This window comes from Vulpes vulpes, chromosome 9, assembly GCF_048418805.1.
Source record: "Vulpes vulpes isolate BD-2025 chromosome 9, VulVul3, whole genome shotgun sequence".
Lineage (NCBI taxonomy): Eukaryota > Metazoa > Chordata > Mammalia > Carnivora > Canidae > Vulpes > Vulpes vulpes.
This window is the reverse complement of record NC_132788.1, coordinates 58,249,295-58,273,651: the sequence shown is the minus strand read 5'-3', so window position 1 is coordinate 58,273,651 and position 24,357 is coordinate 58,249,295. Positions and strand designations below refer to the sequence as shown.

Genomic DNA, 24,357 nt, shown 5'->3' with positions numbered 1-24,357 from the left:
GAAGCAGACTCCCCTCTGAGCAGGGAGTCTGACACTGGGCTTGATCCTAGAAACATGACCCGAGCCAAAGGCACTTAACCAAATGAGCTACCCAGGCACCCCATACAAGAGACTCATTTTAGAAAGAAAGACCAAATAGATTGAAAATGAAAGAAAGGAAAAAGATATTCTACACAAATAGTAACCAAGAGAGAGTACAGGTGGCTGTACTACTATCAAACAATTTAGAACAAATTTTAAAAGGTTACAAGAGGCAAAGGACACAACATATTAACAAAAGGTTCAATACAGCAAGAACATATAACAATTACATTTACACATCTAATAACAGACTACAGTTTTAGCAAAGACTGACAGTTTCAGGGAGAAACACTTCTGCAATAATAGTTGTAGACTTCAACTTCCGAATCTCAATAATGGACAGAATAGGTAAGGATACAGAGGACTTATAGAACACAGTAAACCAACCATATCTAACACACTATATAGAACAGTCTACCCAGAAACAAAACTATTCAGATATCTCTCAGGTGCACATGGGACAGTCTCTAGGACAGACGTGTGAGGCCATAAATTAGGCTTCAATAGATTTTAAAGGACAGGGCAGCCCCAGTGGCGCAGGTGGTTAGTGCCGCCTGCGCCCAGGGCGTGATCCTGGAGGCCCTGGATCGAGTCCCAGGTCAGGCTCTCTGCATGGAGCCTGCTTCTCCCTCTGCCTGTGTCTCTGCCTCTCTCTCTCTCTCTCTCTCTCTCTCTCTCTGTGTCTCTATGAATAAATAAATAAAATCTTAGAAAAAAAAAAGATTTTAAAGGACAGATAACATAAAGCATCTTCTCTGACCATAGGGGAATGAACTTAGAAATCACAGAGAGGGAACCAGCAAAGTTCCAAATATGTGGAAATTAAACAACACACTCTGTAACTAATGAATCAAAGAGAAAATTATAAGGGAAATCTGAAAAAGCTTACAGGTGGATGAAAACAAAAAACTTCTAGGACAATGTGAAAGCAGTCTTATGGGGTACATTTATGAGCTATAAATGCTTTGGTTAAAAAAATAAGAAAGATCTCCAACGAACAACCTAACTTTACAACTTAATGAATTAGAAAAAGAATAAAGTGAACCCAAAATTAGGAGAGGAAAAAATAAAAATTATAGCAGAGATAAAAGAAATATAGAAAAACAACAGAGAAAAATCAATTAAACCAAAAGTTGGTTCTTTGAAAAGATCAACAAAATTGACAAACCTGTAGCTAGATGGCCTGGGGGCCGGGGGGGGGGGGGGGGGGGCAGCGGCAGAGAAAAGACTGCAATTACTAAAATTAGGGGAAAAAAACCAATTACTAAAATCAGAAGTGAAAGTGAGGATATTTTTATACAGAACTATAAGGATTATAAGAGAATACTATGAACAACTGTATGGTATCAAACTGAATAATCTAGACAAGTCAAAGACCTAGAAACACAAAACCTATTGTAACTAAATCATAAAGAAACAGAAAATACTAATAATTCTATAACAATGGAGGAGATTGAATCAACTATCAAAAATATCTCCACAAAGAAAATCCCTGGACCTGATGGCTTCACTGGTGATTTCTACTAAACCTTTTTTAAAAAATAATTTTTTAAAAAGCTTTATTTATTCATAAGAAACAGAGAGAGGCAGAGACTCCCTGCAGGGAGCTTGATGCAGGACTCCAGGACTCGATCCCAGGATCCCGGGATCATGTCCTGAGCCAAAGGCAGATGCTCAACCACTGAGCCACCCAAGCATCCCTCTACTAAATCTTTAAAGAAAAAAATAATATTAAGCCTTCTCAAACTTTACCAAAGACTGAACAGGAGCACTTCCTAACTTATTCTATGAAGCTGATACAAAGTCAGACAAAGGCACTACAGGAAAACTATAGATCAGTATCGCTTATGAACTAATGTAAAAATCCTCAACAAAACACTGGCAGACAGAATTCAGCTACATACTAAAAGAATTATACACCATGACATCAAGTGGAATTCATTCCTATAATGCAAGGATGGTTCAAAATACAAAAGTCAATGTGATACACCACATTAATAGGATTAAGGGGGAAAAAAATCACACAATCACCTCAATAGCTGGAGAAAGAGCATTTGACAAAACTCAACACTTTCATGATTAAAAAAAAAAAAAGGGGGATCCCTGGGTGGCTCAGCGGTTTGGCGCGTGCCTTTGGCCCAGGGCGCGATCCTGGGGCCCCGGGATCGAGTCCCGCGTCGGGCTCCCTGCGTGGAGCCTGCTTCTCCCTCCTCCTGTGTCTCTGCCTCTCTCTCTCTATGTCTATCATAAATAAATAAATCCTTAAAAAAAAAAAAAAAAAAAACCTCAACAAACTAGGAATAGAAGAAAAGTAACTCCACATAGTTGAAATCATGTATGAAAAACTCAGAGTGAATATCATATTCAGGGGTAAAAGACTGAAAGTTTTCCTCTAAGATCAGGAACAAGGCAAGGATGCCTGCTTTCACAACTTCCACTCCATCTAGTACTGGAAGTTCTAGTCAGACCAATTATGCAAGAAAAAGCATCCAAATTGGAAAGAAGTAAAAATTATCTGTTTGCAAATAATGTAACCAAGGACCCCCTCCTTCCTGAAAAGGTCTGCTAGAATAAATAAATTCAGCAAAGTAGTAGGATACTAAGTCAAAACAGAAAAATCAGTAGCATTTCTATATACTATGAACAATCTGAAAAGGAAATTATTAAAAAATTTCATCATGATAGCATCAAAAAGAATCAATTACTTAGCAATTAGGTTAACCAAAGAGGTTAAAAAAAGACTTCTACAATAAAAACTATAAAACACTGGGAAAAGAAATTAAAGACATAAGTAAATGGAAACATAATCTATGTTCATAGACTGAAAGACAATATTGCTAAAATGTCAGTACTACTCAAAGTGACCTGCAGATTTAATGCAATCCCTGTCAAAATCCCAATGATATTTTTTGCAGAAACAGAAAAATCCATCCTTAAATTGATATTGAATCTTAAGGGACCCTAAAATAGCCAAAACTACCTTGAAAAAGAATAAAGCTGAAGGACTTACTCTTCCTGATTTTGCTATAAAGCTAAAGTAATCAAAACAGTGTGGTATTCGTGTAGACAGACATACAGGTCAAAGGAATAAAACTGAGATCCTAGAAACAAACCTGGCATATAAAAAGACTTTTGATAGGGGTGTCAAGACCATTCAGTGGGGGAAAGGACAGTCTTTCCAACAAATCGTGCTGGAAAAACTGGAAACTCATATACAAAAGAATGAAGTTGCACTTTTATCTAACACCATGTACAAAAAATAACTCAAAATGGATTAAAAAAATCTAATTTAAGACCTAAAATGACAATATCCAGAATATACAGAGAACTCCTAAAACTCAACATAAAAATACCCAACCCAAATAAAATGAAAGACTTGAATAGACACTTCTCCAGAGTTTACACAAACAGCCAATAAGCACATGAAAAGCCACTCAACATCACTACTCATCATTAGGAAATAAAAATCAAAAGTACATTCAAAATGCCATCTCATACACACGAGGATGGCTACTATTCAGAACACTAGAAAATAACAAATGTTGAGGAGGATATGAAGAAACTGCAACTCTCATACACTGCTGGCAGGAATATAGAATGATACAGCCTCTTTGGAAAATAGTCTCACCAATCCTCAAAAGTTAAACAGAGCTGCCATATGAATCAACAGTTTCACTCCTAGGTATATACCCAGGAGAAAGGCAAACATATGTCCACACAGAAACTTGTATAGTGGGGCACGTGGGTGGCTCAGTGGTTGAGCATCTATCTGCATTTGGTTCAGTGTGTGATCCCAGGGTCCTGGGATGAGTTCTGCATCTGGCTCCCTGCAGGGAGCCTGCTTCTGCCTCTGCCTGTGTCTCTGCCCCTCTATCTCTCTGTGTCTCTCATGAATAAATAAATAAATAATCCTTAAAAAAAAAGTGGTATATCTTATGCTATGGAATATTATTTAGTAATAAAAAGGAATGAAGTACTGATACATGCTACAACATGGATGAAATGAGTCACTAAAAACCATATATTTCATGATTCCATTCATATAAAAATGTCCATAATAGGTAAATCCATAGGGATAGAAAGTAGATTAGTGGTTCCCAGAACTGAGGGGATGGGTGATTGGGGAAAAACTGCTAATAGGTATGGAGCTTCTTTGGGGGATGATGGTGCTGACTATACAACCCTGTAAATGTATCAAAACCCAACTATATATATATATATATATATATATATATATATATATATACATTTTTTTTTTTTTTTAAAGTAGGCTCTATGTCCAAATTGGGGCTTGAACTCATGACCCTGAGATCAAGAGTCACATGCTCTACAAACTGATCCAGCCAGGTGCCCCAAAACTATGTAATTCTAAAGGGTGAATTTCATGGTAAGTGAAACAGATCTCAAGTTTATAAAGCATTATCATGACTGATTAATTGCTGGGTGTAGTTATGAAATGATTTTTTTCTTTCATAGCATTAATTTTACCACCAAAAAAAAAATCACACTATAAAGACAATAGAATATAATATTCTCACAGTGATGTTCAGTTTACAAAATGCTTCGTATAAATTAGTTCTCTGCTACGATATAGCAGGATAGGCAAATCCTGCAAAAATACATCTCCCAGTATCTACGTACACATATTTGCTAGCTCTGTTTATTTGTAATTATGAAGAAAAGACTGGCCAGTTGCTTTATCAGAGCACATTCATTAAATCCTTCTTTAGTCAATGAACATTTAGAATTGTGGTTGAATTTATTATTACCCTGCAAGTTAATTCTACCAATTTCAGATATATGAAATTCTTAACTGATAGAATAATATGCTTTCTGATTTAGATACTCACTTTACCTGTAAGACATTTTATTTTATTTTTTTAAACATTTTTTAAAGATTTTATTTATTCATGAGAGAGAGAGAGAGAGAGAGAGAGAGGCAGAGACACAGGCAGAGGGAGAAGCAGGCTCCATGCAGGGAGCCCGATGTGGGACTCGATCCCAGGCCTCTAGGATCTCTCCCTGGGTGGAAGGCAGGCGCTAAACCCCTGAGTCACCCAGGGATCCCCCCTGTAAGACATTTTAAAGCAGTCAACATTGTATGAGTATATCAGGCTACAGAATCCGACAGACCTGGGCTCTGAAATAAAGTGAACAAGTGACTTAAACCCTCTAAATTTCAGTTTCCTCAAATTTAACATGGACATATTATGACTACTTTAGGAGACTGATGTGAGGGTTAATGAATAATATGTTAAATATTAATTCAACACATAGAAGTTATTAATACTATCATAAACTTCCTGAAAATTTTTCTAAAGCCTGAGTTATAAACAGTGTATAAATATTGCTACTGTAATATTACTCTGATAAACTATAATACTGAGGCTCTCCTTGGACTGAAAATTCTTTTTATTTTCTTATTATAAAAAAAAATATCAGGGGCACCCGGGTGGCTCAGTTGGTTAAGGATGTGACTCATCATTTTGGCTCAGGTCTTGATCTCGGGGTCATGGGATTGGCACGTGTCCCCCCATCAGGCTCCATGCTTGGTGGGGAATTTGCTTGAGATTCCCTGCCTCTGCGCATGTTCATTCTCTCTCAAATAAGTAAATCCTAAAAAAACAAAAAAACCCTACCTCACATCATAAACGAAAATTAAGAAAACATAACCGTAGAGCTTCTTAACGAATTGGATAAGGATTGGCAATAATTTCTTACTGTTACACTTAAAGCACAATAAACAAAATAAAAATATACAAAATAGACTTTGTCAAAATTAAAAACTTCTGTGCTTCAAAGGATACTATATAGAAAATAAAAAGTAACCCACAGAGTGGGAGAAAATATTTGCAAATCACATATCTGATAAGGGATTTGTATCAAGAATGTATAAAGAACCCTTATACTCAATGATAGAATACAAAAAAAAAAAAAAAAAACAATTTAGAAATGGGCCAAAGGAGTTGAACAAACACTTCTTCAAAGAAAATATTCAAATGGCCATTAAGTCCATGAAAATTGCTCAACATCATTAGTCATTAGGGAAATGAAAATCAAAATCATATTAAGATACCACTTCCCACCCATTAGAATGGTTATAATACAGAATGGTATAGACACTTTGGAAATAAGTATCAGTTCTGCAAATGGTTAAACATTAAGAGTTGCCATACTATTTAACAATTCCACTTCTAGCTACCTTCACCAGAGAAATAAAAACATCTGTCTACACAAAAACTTATATATAGCAACATTATTTTTAATAGTCAAAAAAGGGTAACAACCCAACATCCATTAACTGATAAATAAAATGTGGTATATACATACAATGGAACATTATCTAGCCATAAAAAGGAATGAAGTTTTAACTCCTGCTAGATTGTGGATCTTGAAAACATGATGAGTGTAGAGACCAGGCATAAAAGGCCACAGATCGTATGATTTCATTTATATGAAATGTCCGGAATAGGCAAATTAAAAACAAAAACAAAAACCCAAACAACCCAGAAAGTAAATAGTGGTTGCCTACGGCTGGGGAATAAGGAAATTGGGGGTAGATGGTTGACACCTAAGGGCTTTATAAGTTTCTTTGTGATAATAAAAAATGTTCTGCAGCTACATAGTGGTGATGGCTGCACAACCTTATGAATACACTAAAAGCCACAGAATTATAAACTTTAGGTAAACTGCATGATATGTGAATTATATCTTAATAGAGCTCTTAAACTTTTTTTTTAATGAATGAAATCATCTATTTAAGAAGTCAGGATAGTGGTTACCTTTAGGGAGTAGGGTAAGGGCAGTAACTGCAAGGAGGAAGGAAATTCTTTTCTGCCCACCCCCCTTTTAAAAATAATCTCTATGGGGATCCCTGGGTGGCGCAGCGGTTTAGCACCTGCCTTTGGCCCAGGGAATGATCCTGGAGACCCAGGATCGAATCCCACGTCGGGCTCCTGGTGCATGGAGTCTGCTTCTCCCTCTGCCTGTGTCTCTGCCTCTCTCTCTCTCTCTGTGTGACTATCATAAATAAATAAAAAAATTAAAAAAAAAAAAAAAACCCTGTGCACCCTACAGCTTGTTGCATGCGGATTGTAGAGCAATCAAAAGTGGTTCTGCCTTCAAGCATCTGTTGGGGAAGACAAATGGCAAGAGTGGAAGAAGCACAGATTGGGTGCTAAGATTGCTTTTTGCCAACTTCTGTGTGAGTTAAACTCCCTAGACTCTGGTTCCCTCACCTGTTAAAGGATATGCTTGCAAATTTTATGATTCCTTTTGTAGGAGAGGCCCAAGGGCCTCTACAAATTTGCCTATGACAGGTATGGGTCACATTGGCAATGGGCTCCCAGTAGTTCATTAACAAATTTGGATTAGATGAATAACCCAAAATATCCCTTGAATTTAGCAAAGGAATGTTTAACTCCAGAAGTGACAGGTTAGTGGGGAAATATTTAGGATCCTCCACCCCTGTGACCTTTAGTGAGAAGAAGTATTCTAGTGGCACCAGGGGTAGTCTGACACAATCTGGCTTGAAGGCGAAGCGATTCTATGATGAGACTGCTCGGAAATTCTTGTAGCTGCATGAATTTAGAGCACACATTTAGGTGGGAAATCTACTTTTTTCCCAAAAGCATATTGCTGAATATCATTTAGCACAGTGATAAAAAGCCAATTTAGTAACAGGACATAAAAATATTAGATGCATTTTTTGACTAGAGGAAGCATCTCCTTTTCATCTTTTCCTGCCTACCTCTTCAGTACCTGATGTCAGTCTTGGCCTTAGCCTACTTTTATTTTTCACTCCTTCAATCTGCTCAAGTTGCAAAGGATAGGCTCATTAGTTCATACTGAGATATAAATGCCTGGCGACACCCAGGTGTGTGTTATACCCTGGCCAGAACACTTGAATTTTAACAAGAAAATGGCTAGTCCAAAGGACTCAAACCATGAGCAAGCAGGATATGAAAGTATGTCTGGACACAGATCTTCCAGGGCATGGTCTCTGATGCACACTTAAAGGGTAAAATCAGCTGTTCTATTTTGTATCTTTTCTAAAGAGTTTAATAAATGCCCTGCTCCTCTGGCCAGCCTTTCCTAATTCCTCAAGTTGGTATACAGATCCTGTTCTGGGTACCCAGAGCTCCTGCATCTTAACACTCTCCACAAGGAACCTACTCCAACTGCTTGTTTAAGTCTACCTCAGAGGGCAGTGCGAAACATTTCCTACTTCCCCTTTTACTCCCAAGGACAGGTTCATTTTAGGGCCATAACGATTGCTTACTGAATGAACACTTATTAACTTCAGGAATGAGTAAGAAGTATGTTTTACAGTCCTTGATCCTGGAACTCTGCTTAGATCTTTTCTTCTTTTACTCCACTCTCGTGCCTGTCTGCTAATTAGATATCCTGCAGGTACTGCATAACACCTGCTTTGGCAGTTTCACTGATACACCTGGGTTTATGAGGCTGCTAGAAAAGTTCATACATTTTCACCCTCGAGTGAGAACCTTCTCTATTCCATCATAAGATGACATTGCTTTGGCAGTTTTTAAAGAAAAAATTCTTAAGAAAAACTGTGGTTTGCATGCTAAAAGATGGACATTTAGATTGAAAAGTGTTCACAGCACTAAGCTAAAGAGAAAATATTGAGTTTCTAATTCTATAATTTATTCTGAGTTCTGGCTGCAACATTCCCATGGGTTATTAAGGGCAACCAAGTTCACACCCTGTGGCAAAAAACAGATCATGCAGACCTAATATGCTACAAATCTCAACCCAGAACTTGGGAACTTCCGATTTCTAACATTCCCAGTGAAATAATTAACAATGTAAATACCTAAGTAGGGTAAAGGGTTTCAGGCATGGGATACCTTCAGACTGAACTGAATGTACCACATCCTCCTTTTATTCTTATTGCAAGGGACCATTAAATAGTTAAGCGCAGTAAAGGGTCAACCCGCAAAAAGTTAAGCCCTGTTTGTGCTGCAACTTGCATCACAGAGAGAGGAGTCCACAGAAGCCTGCAGGTCTTCAAAGTCATCAATCCCTTCCCTCATACAAAGGATCAGGTCCTTTATATTACAATGCTAGTTTGCCATGTTCCTAAAAAATAAATTCTCTTGATGACTTGTAAGTCAGGCTCATCTTTATACTGGAGTTAATGAAGGATTCAAACCTGAACATTACAAATCAGCCTCACTTATATCAGATTAGCCAGTTTTTAAATTTTCCAGTTGATATTGTTTAAAAATATAAAATTACCGCCCTCTATTTCCTGGCACAAAAACAAAGATCCAAACAGTCAACAATCATTACCCACATTATATATATATATAAAAAAAAAAATGAGGTGTTTAAGAGCAACTCTCTGTTCATAAGGTTAAACTGTTTAAAACAACAAACAAGCAGCTTTTGCCCCACCTGAATTAACCCAGCATACTCAAATACAAGTTCCTCTGAAGACCTTGCTGGGTACTAAGCATAGCAACACACACTAAATTGAATTCCTTCAAAAATACTAATAGGTGTCTAAAGCCACTGCTATTTTATCAACTGCTCTAAAAACAAGTACATATGAAATACACTGCATTACAAGGGAGCTTCCCCCAGAAACAGAATGAGAACAAAATTGCAGTCTTGGTTTTTTTTTTGTTGTTGTTGTTTTGTTTTGTTTTGTTTTTTTAAGGACACTTATACTTACCATGCCAATGGCTCCCTGCAGCTTTAGTTACATTTTTCCTCAGCAACCTCCCATGCCAGAGAGCCCAACCAAAAGGGCCAAGGGTTGGTTGAGGAAACTCAGGCATTTGCTTTCAAACTGCCAGTACAGATTCCATTCACCAAAAGCAGACAGAGCTGTTTAAAGATGCCCTCTCTATGACCCTGCTTGCTGAAGGTCAAGTACACTATCACTCTCTGTAACCAAGGAAGCAAAATTAACATGTTCTTACCAGCTGCTGAAGCAGTTTGTCTAATGATATGATTAACCTGCTTAAGAAGGTGTACTTTGCTTTTCAAAGTTCTCCTTTCACCTAGATTGTTGCCTTTGCTAAATGTGCCATCCTCCTCCCTCCTCCTCACCGGCTTCCCCTTAAAGACCACCTTTCCTGAACTGAGAGCTCCTGAGCATGTTGCCATGGAACCCAGCTAACTCAAAACATTTTTAAAACTATAAGGAGTACAGAAAAGATTTGGAGAACTCAGAAGTACTGTATTCTGTATATAGCATTTCGAACTTCACAGAACATCAAACCAACATTTTTAAAGATACAGTGTCTTTGCAAGTTATTAGTCTATTCAAAGGGAAGGCAACATAACAATCTATATTATATACAAAACAACCACAAGAGTAACAGCACTGGGCTCATTTAACAAATATTTTACTACATCCACCCAACATGTGCCAGGCATGTGAATTCAGGTCAGAGTTGCCTCTGCAGCCTCCCATTCTGGCAGGAAGGTGAGAACACCAGTAGCTCATGCAAATAAGGACACTATAACTGGCTACACAAAGGCTTCAAGTTTCAGTCTCAGCCCTCCCTTAAGGCCACAGACAAAAGGGAGCTCCTAGAAGGTCACAGTTAGAGGTGGGGCTGTAACTAATACTCAGGACACCTGTCTCTAAGCCAAATGGTAGCCCTCTGTTTGACATGGGACTCACTACCTGTTTTAATACCTGGACAAAGAACTAATTTGAAGTGAAAGCTGGCCAATCACCAAAAAAACAAGACAAAGAAAGCCTGGAGAGGGGGATGGAGGAAAGAGGCTTTATAGACATTTACTTTTGTAAAACATGAGAGGGAGGAATTGAGAGAATGAAATTTTAAAAAATAAGTTCAGTGTTATAAATGATGAATTTCTACTCCACAAGTTCATATGTGTACTAACTTAAAACAGTCTAGGTTAAAGGAATATGCCACCTATCTTTCAGATCCTAGGACCCCAACCAAAAGGGTTAAATTAATCCAGAGGAAAAAAAGAGCGATTCTCCTCTTTTAAAAAGGGAGACTAAAAGTCCCTCCACCGGAACAACTATTTAAAGCTCTAAGAAACGTAACATTCAGTAAAGCCAATAAATGAGGTGTAAAAGGAAAGATTAATATAAGGAAGCAAAAAGCTCTAAGGGTCAACTGTCAAGGTCAACAGGTCTGCTCTTCTCATCATAAAAATTTGTTCATGCCCTCTGACCCGATGATCCTACTTTTGGGAATCTACCTTAGCCGAAATACAGAAATCCAAATTATCAAAAAAAAAAAAAAAAAAAAGAAAGAAAGAAAATAAAAAAAGAAAAAAGAAATCCAAATTATCTTATATACAGAAATGGCTTTATCAGTGTGTGCTCCTAAATTATTCTCCTAGAGAATAAAGGAATTCCCTCTCCCAAAGATCGGAATGAAGTAGAGCCTACCTTCAACTGTAGCAGCAGAAAATGCCAGATATTTGCAGGCTTAGCTTCCCATGGAGGGCAGAGGGTCAATCAGATGTTTAAACTGAGACTCGGGGATCCCTGGGTGGCTCAGCGGTTTAGCGCCTGCCTTTGGCCCAGGGCGCGATCCTGGAGTCCAGGGATCGAGTCCCGCATCAGGCTCCCGGCATGGAGCCTGCTTCTCCCTCCTCCTGTGTCTCTGCCTCTCTCTCTCTCTCTGTGTCTATCATGAATAAGTAAATAAATCTTTAAAAAAATAAAAAATAAATAAACTGAGACTCTGCACTAGAAGTGGAGCCCCGTGTCTATAGGTAGTGTCGTGGTGTGTAGCCACAGCTTCACCAAACTGGCTCTTTAGGGAGATGTGTGTGTAGTTCCTAGCGGCAGTTACTTTTCTAGCCCTCCGGGTAACTCCGTCAAATTAATCCAATCCATCCATGTATCCTTCTTCACACATATTCTACTCAATGTTTTTTAAGAAGCTCATTTTTGTTTAAATCAGCAATAGCTGGGTTTTGTTGTTACTTGCTTTGTGCACCTTGACTGGTAAAGAATGGATATATTTAACCACATTAAGGTCAGAAGCAACTGAAATACCCCAAGCTACATGTGTTACACTATGCTCCCTTGATACAATATTATGGAACTATGAAAAATACTGGTCATGAAGGCTATGTAGCAACCTGTGGAAAGTGTATTTATATTTACTCTGTGAAATAACATTCTGTGAAATCACACTACTAAGTTATTGCACTGGATGACATGCATGTGAAAAAAACACACACCAAAAAATGCATTTATTCATTCAACAAAGAATTTTTTTTAAAAGATTTAAGAGAGACAGCGTGTGCATGGGAAGGAGCAGAGAGGGAGGGAGAGAGAGAGAGAATCCCAAGCAGATTCCCCGCTGAGCAAGGAGCCTGACACGGGGCTTGATCTCATGACCCCAAGATCACGACCTGAGCCAAAACTGAGTCAGATGCTCAGCCGACTGAGCGATCCAGGCTCCCCCCCAAAAATCTTAGTATTGACTGTTCACTGTGTTTCCGGCACTGGAAAGTATTTTATTTCATTTTATTGTTTAAAGATTTATTTATTCATGAGAGGCAGAGACATAGGCAGAGGGAGAAGGAGGCTCCCTGTGGGGAGCTCAATGTGGGACTCAATTCCAGGGCCCCAGGGATCACGACCTGAGCCAAAGGCAGACACTCAACCACTGAGCCACCCAGGCATCCCTGGAAAGTGTTTTAAACACTGGGAAGACAACAGCAAATGAAACCAAGTTCCTGCTTCTCTGCAATTTATGTTCTATTGTTGACAGATAAAGAAGTATGTATGTTTCTTAGATAATGAGAAGCACTTTGGAGAAATGTAAGATGGATAGAGAGTGACAGAGGTCCTTTTCAAATTTTCCAAAATGTTTTTACCACTTCTATAATCAATTAAAAAAATATTTCCAAAACACTGACCTTTTAAAACCAGCAAATATTGTTAGAATTTGGTATTATGAATGATCTTATTTTCCACCTCAAGTCTGAAATAATGAATGTTCTTCATACTTTTCTTCATTTTAAAAAGAACTTTTCTACCCATTCAAGAAAATCTTTTTTTTTTGTAAGATGAGATATAAAATTCTACTGTGAGAAGGAATTCTCCTTGCCTACTAAAGAATTACTACTGAAGATATTTTAAAACTAGGTTATATTTCTGCAACCACAACCCTAAACTGAATCATCCTGGTAGGCAGCTAGTTACAGGGAAACTCATCACACCACCTCCTGCCTGGGTGGCTTTGGACAAGTCCCTTAATTGTTCTAAGCCTTTGTTTACTCATTTGTAAAATAGAGGTTGATGCTTCTTACTTCACAGGATAATGGGAGGATTAAAATGAGGCAATAAAGTACAATGCATTATATAAATTCAGAGGATTCTATTATAATTTCCCTGAGGAAATCAAATGTGCAGAACTAAACCTATCACCCTGAGTAAGATGTTATCTCCTCCTACAGCAGAGGTTCATTTGTTTACAGACAAAATGGTTTCATTTCTAATCCCCCATTTCCTGTGACCAATAACAGGAGATAATCTCCAAAGTCTTTATAAAATATGAGACACTGAAGGTACACACTTCAAACACAGTGAGATTTTAAGAAAGGAGATGTTTTCTAAGATAGAGTGTTACTATGCTGTCCCAAAACATGATACCACAGGAAATTACTTTGGCACAATACTTCTACATAAGATACATCATACTTATAAGGACATCATACTTCTTCATTTTCTCCTTTTTGACAATTCCACTTGTCAACACCTTTTCTCTTACCATACTACAAGTAAGTCTAATCTTTAATCTTACTCATTATAACACTAATTTTATTCTAAGTCCACTGTCTGTATTTCATTTACAAAATAGCTTCATCTTCTTACTACTCTTAAGTCATAGCTTATTTAAGTATGTGGAATTATCTGAACTCTCCATTACATCTTCTGTGATAGCTGTGAGTGAGCATCCACATGAAATACATATTACTTTATAATAAATTGCTTCTCTTGTTTCTTTTGAAAAGTTATTGTACTACACTGATTTTTTTTTAAGATTTTATTTATTTATTCATGAGAAACACAGAGACGAGAGGCAGAGACACAGGCAGAGGGAGAAGCAGGCTCCATGCAGGGAGCCCAATGCAGAACTCCATCTGGGGTCCCCAGGATCATGCCCTGGGCTGAATGAAGGTGGTGCTAAAACGGTGAGCCACCCGGGCTGCCCTACACTGATTTTTTTGAAGTTATTTCTGTATGAATGTATATATTTACCATGAATATCACTTTGGCATAATAAAAGTGTCATTAAATAATACTGCAATAAAAAGGGAGTACTGGGTCTGAAGGAACTGTAAACCCCCAAAAGGAGGGGTCACGAAATATGTGCTCAATGAATGCTTGCTGGATTAGCAACTGAGTTTATCAGTGGCCCAACTACTTCTTGTATATAAGGCTACATAATTGCTGTCAAAAACAACAACAAAAAAACACCTTGGAAAAGAACATTCTACCCAGAAAGCTTTTGATTCAGTGATCCTACTTCTAGGCAAGAGAAATATACCCACATGTGATCTCAAGGAGGCATCATACACAAAGATGTTTGTTGCAGCACTATTTATGTTTGAGAAAATTTGGAAACAACCCAAAAAATGTGCTTTTACAGGAGAGTGGCTAAACAGAGCTCTTAATTTATGTAATACTTAATGACAGTATAAGAATTATATGCTTTTGAGCACCACAACTCTTGTGCACTGCTGGTAGGAATATAAGATGGTAGAATTACTTTGGAAATCAATCACTATATTTGAGACAAAGTGAAAAAAGCAACTTGCAGAACATCTTATCTAGTGTGATTCCATTTATGTTAAATTTAAAGACCTAGATACAGCTGACCATGAAAAACATGGGTTTGAACTGTGTGAGTACACTTACATACAGATATTTTTTCAATAAATGCAATGGGGTACTATAAACATATTTTTTCTCCTTTATGATTTTCTTTTTTGAAGATTTATTTATTATAGAGAGAGTGAGCAGGGGGAGGGTCAGAGGGAGAGAAATGAAGCAGGCTCCCCACCGAGCACTGAACCTGACATGGGGTGATCCCTGAGATCATGATCTAAGCCATCCAGGCGCCCTTTCCTTATGATTTTCTTTTTTTTTTTTTAATATTTTATTTATTTATTCATGATAGACATAGAGAGAGGCAGAGACACAGGCAGAGGGAGAAGCAGGCTCCATGCCAGGAGCCCGACGAGGGACTCGATCCCGGGACTCCAGGATCGCGCCCTGGGCCAAAGGCAGGCACTAAACCGCTGAGCCACCCAGGGATCCCCTCCTTATGATTTTCTTAATAAATTTTCTTTTCCCTAAATTACTCTCCTTAAGAACATGATATACAATACATACAACATAAAAAATATGTATTAATTAACTGTTACATGTTATCAATAAGGCTTTCAGTCAATGCTAGGCTATAAGTAGTTGTTTTTTGGGAGTCAAAAATTATACATGGATTTTCAGCTATGTAGAGGTCAGTGTAGCTCCCGTAGTCTCCATGTTGTTTAAGGGTCAAATATATTTCTGTAGGTATATATACATGAACATAAATACTTAAGAAAAAAGCCTGGAAAGTAACACGACAAGCTAAAACAAATTTCAAGAACTGTTATCATACAACCAGATTTTTTTTTTTACAACCAGATTTTCTAATTATATTGAGATAATGAAGTTTAAAAAAATAAGCAAAAGCAAAAAAACAAACAAACAAACAAACAAACCCACCAGCCCCCTGTCAGGCTCTCTGTTGGGCGAGGAATCTGCTTCTCCCTCCCCTCTGCCTCTCCCCCCACTTGTGCTTGCTTGCTCTCTCAAGTAAATAAATAAAATCTTTGAAAAAATTACGAAAAAGTAATTATAAAAGTAAAACCTAGAGCTATGAAACTGCTAAAAAAAACACAAGAGAAAATCTTTGTCATCTTGAGTTAGGTAAAGATTTTGAAATGACATCAAAAAAGCATGATTCATAAAATAAAAAATTGATAAATAAGACTTCATCCAAATAAAAAATTTGTGTTCTTCAAAAGACACCGTTAAGAGAATGAAAAGGTCAACCACAAACCATGAGGAAATATTTGGAAACCATGTATCTGCTAAAGGACATATACCTAGAATACATATAGAACTCACACAATTTAATAATAAGAAAATGAACAACAAAAAAAAACTGGCAAAGATTTCAACAGATGACAAATGATGTATGAATGGCAAATACACACATGAAAGATATTCAACATTAGTCATCAGAGAAATGCAAAGCAAAACCACAATGAGGAACCAGAAGACATCTACCAGAATACCTAACATTAAAAAGACTGACCATACCAAATGTTGGCAAAGTTGCAGAGCAACTAGAACTCTTGTATACAGCTGGTAGGAATATAAAACAGTACAACTACTTTGGAAATCAATTGGGCAGTTTCTTAAAAATTACCATATATGACCAAGCAAGTACACTCCTAGCTATCTACCCAAGAAAAATGAAAGCCTATGTTCTCATGAGCATTTGCACAGAAATGTTCATAACATTTTTACTTGTAGTCGTCAAAAAAGGTACACAGCTCAAACGTCTATCCATTTAGGATAAAACTGTTTATCAGGGCATTTGGGTGGCTCAGTCAGTTAAGTGTCTGGCTTTTGATTTTGGCTGAGATCATGATCTTGAGGTCATGAGATTGAGCCCTGCATCAGGCATCAGGCTTCACACTCAGTGGGGAGTCTGCCTGAGATTCCCTCCCTCTTCCTCTGCCCATCCCCCACTTATGCATGCATGGGTATACACACACCCCTGAAATAAATAAATTTTTTAAAGTTTTAAAATTTATTCATTCATGAGAGATACAGAGAGAGAGAGAGAGACATAGGCAGGGGGAAAAGCAGGCTCCTCACAGGGAGCCCGATGTGGGACTCCATCCCTGCACCTGGGATCATGCCCCGAGCCAAAGGCAGATGCTCAACTGCTGAGTCACCCAGGCATCCCAATAAATCTTTTTTAAAAAGGTGTTTATCCATTCAGGATAAAAAACAACTTGCAGCATATCCATATAATGGATATACCATAAAAAATGCATGAACTACTGATACACATAAAACATGGATAAGTCTGGAAATGATGCTGAATTAAAGAAGCCAGACAATAGAGTACACACTGTATGATTTCCTTCATAGAAAATTCTAAAAGGTGCATATCAATCTAAAACAATAGGAAGAAAAAAAAATAAAAAATAAATAAAACAATAGGAAGATAATCACTGCTGTCTGGAAGTGGATAGGGCTAGAGCTCTCCTCAGAAGATAGTAGAGGGCAGCCCAGGTGGCTCAGCGGTTTAGCCCAGGTTCAGCCCAGGGCATGATCCTGGAGACCTGAGATTGAGTCCCACATCGGGCTCTCTGCATGGAGACTGTTTATCTCTACGCCTATGTCTCTGTCTCTTGGTCTCTCCTGAATAAATAAATTAAATTAAAAAAAAAAAAGAAATAAAGGAACTAAAAGAAACAAAAGAACTTGGATAAAACAGCAACTATGTAAGAAGCAAAGAAAACTAAAAAGAGCAAAAAAACTGCAATTAACACCCTCAGATAAACAGGACAAGCTATTGCATTCCTTGAGACAATAAAAAGCTGCCATACTGTTCCATCTGGTTCTCCCCACCCCTGAGGCAGGTTACAGCAGCTCCGGCGGCCCAGCCTGGCAAAGGCTCAGTCTGCTTGCCCCTGCCGGCCAGGAAGCCCAAAAGGTCAGCTCCACTAGAGGGGCGGAGCTACAGGACCCCCAGGGATCAGGGAGGTTATCAGCTAAACCCACAGTGGAAACGAAGCCAAAAGGCCAGGAAAGCATAAACTTTCAGACAAAAAAGGTGCAGAAAGGGGAAAAAAGAGGAGCAAAGGGAGAAGTATCTAACCAGGAAACGAAAGATGGTTTTCCCGTAGAAAACAGAGAAACTAAAAATGAAAACAGTCCAGCCTCTGATGGAGCAGGAGAGGCCAACTCTGATTAATACCATATAACTCATCTTATCAGGGGTCCGTCTCCCTTCTTGTACAACCCAGAGGAATATTTTTATCAACTATTTTGCAGACACAAGTGTCTTCAGTAGCTCTAGTAATGCTTTTAAGAAAGGAATCCCACTTCATCTTATTTTTAAAGTGTAGATGACTTTTTTTTAAAGGTAAAATCGCTTGCTTTCTTGCTCACTCATTCATTCATTCAACCAGAAAAGTGAGATGTTGAATGCGCAAGGCTTTGTCAGCTTAACCTTCCACAGATGGGAGGTAGTTTTTATATATCTTATTACACAAAACACACTGAATGGCAATGTGGAGTTACACCTGTATATTTACTATTCCTTGAACATTTTACCCTTACTTCTGTTCCCATGTTGTTTTTATTAGAATTGTTTTCTAAAGAAAACTCTTTGATCTTGGCTCTCCCTGTCAGAACCACTTGTACTCTGAAACATCTCTGGGTAGTGCTAGTCCAGTTTCCCTGGTAACTTTGTTAATATGCTGTGAAAGATTGAAAATGTATGTATATGACATTAAATTGCGAATTAGTGGGATTTATGATGTAACATCTTATCAACATTTGAAGATACTGGTAATTGATATCCTTTTCAAGAAAATTTACTTTCAAATTTTAAGCTGGAACAACTGCTTAGAAAAGATCTGGCTTTTTAGATATTCAGTACATATCTTAAGAACTGTGTGCTAATTGAAATATCTGAATACTGATCTTTAAAACAAACTGAAAAAAGAGTTGAAGGAACAGTACAATAGCAGCAGCAGGAGGAGCTGGGGTATTTACTTTTTTGCTACGATAGATTACTTACTATGTGCCATGCTTTATATGTATTAACTCATTTAATTCTCACAGTAATCTTCTATAAAGTAAATATAAACATTAACCCCATTTGACAAGTGAAAAACTGGCACAGCAAAATTAAATGATATGCTCAGGCAATTGATAAAGGCTGAAGACAGATGTAAATCAGGAACTATTCCTAAAGTAGGCATGGTTGGAAATAGGAGAAAAGATAAATAATTGGAAAGGTTAGTTCAAGAGATCCAAAATCTAATTAATTAGTTCTAGAAAGAGACTAGAAAAATTCTGAGGTAAGAAATTATCTGAGAACTAGCATACAACAACTTCCTAGGGACACCTGGGTGGCTCAGTTGGTTAATTCGGCTCAAGTTATGATCTCAGGATCCTGGGATGGAGCCCCAAGTTGGGCCCCCTGCTCAGTGGGGAGTCTGCTTCTTTCTCTCCTTCTGCCCTCCACTCATGCTTATTATTCTCTAATAAATCTTAAAAAACAAACAACAAAAAACTAAAACAATTTCCTAGATTGAAAGGACTTTCCGAGTACCAGTACTATATATGAAAGGGTAAGTATACTAAATAAAAGATAATGTGAAATTTCAGAACAACAGGGATGAAGAAAAAATCTTAACAGGGGTAGAGGGGAGTATAAAAGCAAGGGAGAATGAAAGAAAAAGAAACAGAGAGAAAAGGAGGGGGAGGGAGAAAGAGGTCACCTACAAGGATCAAGAGTACAAACAGCCTTCTCAAAACCAACACTCCAAACTAGAAGGCAATAAAACGATGCCTCAAATTCTGAAGTAAAATTATTTTCTAAAAACTTATATTTCTATTCCTAGTCAAACTATCAATCATGTGGGTGTAAATGAGACATGTTTAGATATATGACCATTGCACATGCAGCAGTTAAGAGCATCAACTCCATGGGCAGTTGAAAATCTACATTTAATTTTGATTCCTTCAATATTTAACTAATAGCCTACAGCCAACCCAAAGCCTCACTGATAACATAAACAGCTAATTAACATATTTTATATGTTGTATGTATTATATATACTATTCTTACAACAAAGTAAGCTAGAAAAAATAACATGTTATTAAGAAAATCATAAGGAAGGAGGTGCCTGGCTTCCTCATTTGGAAGAGGATGTGACTCTTGATCTTAGAGTTGGGAGTTTGAGCCCCATGGTGATGTATAGAGATTACTTGAAAAAAACAAAACCGTAAAAAATAAAAAAATATTTAAAAAAAAATCAAGAGAAAATACACTTACAGTACTGTATTTATTGAAAAAAAATCTGCCGGGATCCCTGGGTGGCGCAGTGGTTTAGCGCCTGCCTTTGGCCCAGGGCGCGATCCTGGAGACCCGGGATCGAATCCCACATCGGGCTCCCGGTGCATGGAGCCTGCTTCTCCCTCTGCCTATGTCTCTGCCTCTCTCTCTCTCTCTCTCTCTCTCTCTCACTGTGTGCCTATCATTAAAAAAAAAAAAAAAAAAAAAAAAATCTGTCTAAGTGGACCTGAGCAGTTCAAGAGTCAACTGTAAAAGAACTAAAAAGAATTCACCTCTGATACACTCATTCCTAGGAAGCTACTGGAGCATATTATTTCCATTTTTTTAAAAAGAAAAAAACCATGGAGCTAAGGAAACAAAGACTCCAAAACAAGAGAGAAGTCAAGAATGACAGCTGTGCAGCAGGCCCAAAAAGCAATCAGTAAGTACTGCAGCAGGTCAGAGGGCTTTAGAAGGAATGTTTTTATTAAAAAAAAAAAAAAAAAAAAAAAAGAAGGCAACTGAAAATTCCTGTGATGTATTTGTATGGAAAACAGGGTTTTACAATTTATTGGAGACACTAGGAAATATTTGTACTAGTGTCATAATTGGGTAACAGAACATTAGTTAATGCAAAGAGGATATAATTTAACGAGAGAATGAAGAGAAGAGAGATGGGAATGGGAGGTGCTGAATGAAAACTAAAATCCCTTCATCCATATTGGTAACTCAAAAAATATCTAATCCTAGAAATGAAAGTGGAAACATTACTACTGATTTTGCAGAAATAAAATGGATTGTAAATGAGTACTATGAATAACTGCATGCCAACAACCTGGGCAACCTGGATGAAATGGACAAATTCCTACAATCACACAACCCTATCAACTTTGAATCATGAAGAAATAGAAAATGTGAACAGATCTATAACTAATCAGAAGAATAATTAAGCAATGCCCCCTCAAGAAATAAATAAATAACAATAAAATAAATAAAATAAAAAAGCCCTGGACCAGTCCTGGTGAATTCTAGTAAACATTTAAAGGAGAATTAACAACAATCATTCTCAAAATCTTCCAAAAAACTGTAGAGTAAGGAATAATCCCAAACTCATTCTATGAGGCTAGCGTTAGACACTACAAGAAAAGGAAACAGCTCAGTATCCCTTATGAATACCAATACAAAATTCCTCAACAAAAACTCCTACAACAAAATGGTACCAAATAGATATTAGCAGCATGGTAAAAAATACTCCACATCATGACCAAATGGGATTTATTCTTGTAATGCAAGGATGGTCTGACATACAAAAATTAATCAATGCAATACACTGCATTAACAGAATGAAAGAGAAAAAACACATGATAATCTCAACTGATAGAGACAAAGCATTTGACAAGATTAAACATTCCTTCACAATAAGAACATCCAGCAAAGCAGGAACAGAAGGAAACTATCTTAATATAATTAAGGTCAAATGTGAAAAAACTCACAGCTAATATAATATTCTGTGATCAAACAATGAAAAATTCTCCTCCAAGAGCAGGAAGACAAAGATGTCTTCCCTCACTTCTACTAAATTATATTGGAAGTTCTGGCCAGAGCGGTTAAGCAAGAAAAATAAACATAAGGCACCCACATAGGAAAAAAGTAAGTAAAATGATCTCTATCCACAGATGACATGATCTTCCCCATAGAAAATCCGAAAGGTTACAGACACACACAAACTGTTAGAACTAATAATTCACTAAACTTGGAAGATACAAAATCAACACATAAAAATCAGTTGCATTTCTATATACTAACAATGAACAATGATAAAAGGAAATTAAGAAAACAATTCTATTTACAATAGCATAAAAAGAACAAAATGCTTAAAAATAAACTTACCCAAGGAAGTAAAAGACTTAAACATTAAAAACTACAAAATATAGCTGAAAGAAATTAAATACATAAATAAATGGAAGACATACTATGTTCAGGAGGATTTAATATTTTTAAGATGCCAATACTACCCAAAACCATTTACAGATTCAAGGTAATCCCTATGAGATTCAAATTTCAACAATGTTTTTTATAGAAATAGAAAAACCTACCCTAACTTTCATATGGAATGTTAAGGGACCCAAATAGCTAAAACAATCTCGAAAAATTAGAACAAAGTTTAGGGTCTCACACTTCCTGACTCCAAAACTTACTGCAAAGCTAAAGTAATCAAATCTGTATTACAGATAGTAATCTATCTGTATGGTAGTGGGATAAAAACAAACACACAGACTAGTGGAACAGAACAGAGAACTCAGATCCTTGAGGATATTATGCTACAACTAAGCTGGTTACAAAAAGACAAGTTCCTTATGATTCCACTTATGTGAAATTCCACTTATATGAAGTATAAAAAATAGTCAAATTCATAGAAAGAATGATGGCTGCCAGGGGCTGGGAAGAAGGAAAATGGATAATTGTTTAGTGGAGTTTAAGTTTTATAGAGTTTAGGTTTCATAAAATAAAAAGTTGTGGAGCTCTACTGCACAACAATGTAAATATACTTAACACTACTGTATATACTTAAAAATGGTTAAGGTGGTAAATTTTATGTTATATGGTTTTTACCATAATTAAAAAAAATAGACAACCCAAAAATAAATACTTGACTATATCAAATGATTTTCAAAAAGAATGCTAAGACCATTCAATGGGGGGAAAGGACAGTTTTTTTCAACAAATGGTGCCAAGAAAATTGGATATCCACTAATGGAAGAATGAAGTTGAACCCTTACATTATTCCATATACAAATGGATCATAACCTAAAAAGAGCCAAAACTATGGAACTCTTAGTAAAAATAGGGGAAAAGCAGGACACTGAATTCGGCAACAATATCATGGATAAAACACCAAAGGCACAGGCAACAAAAGAAAAAAAATGGATAAAGCTGAACTTCATCAAAACTAAAAGCTTTTTTTGCATCAAAGGGCACTACTAAGAGAATGAAAACACAACTCAAGAATGGGAGAAACTATCTGTAAAGCTTATCTCTGATGAGTTTTATTACTCAGAATATGTAAAGAATTCCTACAATGGGGCACCTGGGTGGCTCAGTGGTTGAGCATCTACCTTTGGCTCAGAGTGTGATCTCAAGGTCTTAGGATCAAGTCCCAAATCAGGCTCCCTGCAGGGACCCTGCTTCTCCCTCTGCCTATGTCTCTGCCTCTCTCTCTCTTTGGGTCTCTCATGAATGAATAAAATCTTAAAAAGAAAAAAAAAAAAGAACTCCTACAATTAATAAGAACAAAACAACTCCATTAAAAAATGGGCAAAGGTCTTGAATAAAGAGGATCTCTAAAGCTGATATACAAACGGCCAATAACCACATGAAAAACTTCAACATCACTGATTATTTGGGATATGTAAATCAAAACCAAAATGAGATACCATTTCATACTCATTAGGATGGCAATTATAAAAAAGAAAGCAGAAAATACCAAGTGTTTGGGAGAATGGGGAGAGATTGGAACCCTGTGCACTGTATAGAAATACAAAATGGTGCAGCTGCTAAGGAAAAGAGTATGGTGGTTCTTCAACAAATTAAACAGAGAATTACCATATGATCCAGCAATTCCACTTCTGGGTATGTACCCACCAAAACTGAAATCATGGATTTGAGGAGGTATTTGTACACACATATTCATAGCTGCATGATTCATAGTAGCCTAGAGGTGGATGCAATCCAAGTGTTCAAGGATGGATGAACTGATAAACAAAATGTAATATATATACACAATGGAGTATTTTTCAGCCTTTTTAAAAAAGGAAGATGAGACACCTAGGTGGCTCAGCAGTTGAGCATCTGCCTTCAGCTCAGGGGGTGTTACTGGGACCCAGGATCGAGTCCCACATCAGGCTCCTAGCAGGATGCCTGCTTCTTCCTCTGCCTGTGTCTCTGCCTCTCTCTCTCTCTCTCATGAATAAATAATTAAAATCTTTAAAAAAAAAGATAATTTTTAAAAAATTTTTATTTTTTTAAAGATTTTAATTATTTATTCATGAGAGACAGAGAGAGAGAGAGAGAGAGAGAGAGAGGCAGAGACACAGGCAGAGGGAGAAGCAGGCTCCATGCAGGGAGCCTGATGCGGGACTCAATCCCCAGACTCCAGGGT

At 37.2% G+C, this 24,357-nt stretch overlaps 1 protein-coding gene and 1 pseudogene across 8 annotated transcripts in view; one reads left to right on the top strand and one right to left on the bottom strand.

Annotated features, from left to right (window-relative positions):
• Window positions 1-24,357, bottom strand: part of NR2C2 (nuclear receptor subfamily 2 group C member 2) — a 99,060-nt gene that overhangs the window by 53,329 nt on the left and 21,374 nt on the right. The window lies entirely within an intron of this gene.
• On the top strand, window positions 1,525-18,104 carry LOC112933669 (non-histone chromosomal protein HMG-14 pseudogene; annotated as a pseudogene).